Source organism: Wasmannia auropunctata, unplaced genomic scaffold (genome assembly GCF_000956235.1).
Source record: "Wasmannia auropunctata unplaced genomic scaffold, wasmannia.A_1.0 LD336099.1, whole genome shotgun sequence".
Taxonomy (NCBI): Eukaryota; Metazoa; Arthropoda; class Insecta; order Hymenoptera; family Formicidae; genus Wasmannia; species Wasmannia auropunctata.
In genome coordinates this window covers 47,914-48,809 of record NW_012026791.1, presented here as the reverse complement: position 1 = coordinate 48,809, position 896 = coordinate 47,914, and positions in this window count along the sequence as shown.

The following is an 896-nucleotide window of genomic DNA, read 5'->3' as shown; positions in this document are numbered from 1 at the left end:
GTTTTCTGTCTCTTTTTATGTGCTCACGCATTCTTAGCTGGCTCCTCTATACCTTGGTTGCAAGCCGATCGCAAGTTTGTTGCGACAGCCAATCCAAAGCATTAATTTCAAAATGCAAGCTTCAGATTGTTGTCGCAACAAGCTTACGATCGGCTTGCAACTAATGTAGAACCGGATTTATGCGTCATGCAAAAGTCTGTGCTTCGGCTTCCGGCCGAGAACCCGGGAGCACAGACTTTTGCATAACACTATTTGAGTTATTATTGAAACTTATTTAAAAAAAAAACAGGAGAATGTATGGTTCTGAGCAAGCGGACGGAAGTGACTGGCTGCGTTCGCTTTGGCGCATACAGCGCTCACGACGTCGTTTCATTTTTGTTGTTTGTAAAATGTTAACAAGAACAAATAATGTTTATAAGCGCTATAAACGCGAAATCGAACGCAGCCTATATATATTAACATAAAAAAAGGTCGGTCAAGATGGCCGCTCAAGGGAGCCAATCATAATGCTTTATACTGTAACCTTGTATGATATCGCCTAAACTAGCAATGGCTATTCTTCTCTCTAGCTTCAAAAATGATGACGGAGTGAATAATCTAGTTAGTATATAGAAGTCTGTGGATTTACCGTGGACAAAGAAATCTGAAAAAGCTGAAGTCAACGGAACGACTGATAGAGCCAAGACACAGTTTAACCATACACAGTTACGACAGTAGCCGAAATTCTTCGTACAATACTTTACGACGCATGCGTCAACTGTACTATCTAAAACATGGCGATGCCATAATAATAAATGTATGTTTAGATTAAGGTTATATTTTTATATGATTAGTTATTCTGTGATATTACAAAAGTGGAATATTATTAGTAAAGATTATTTGTAAAGATTATTTGA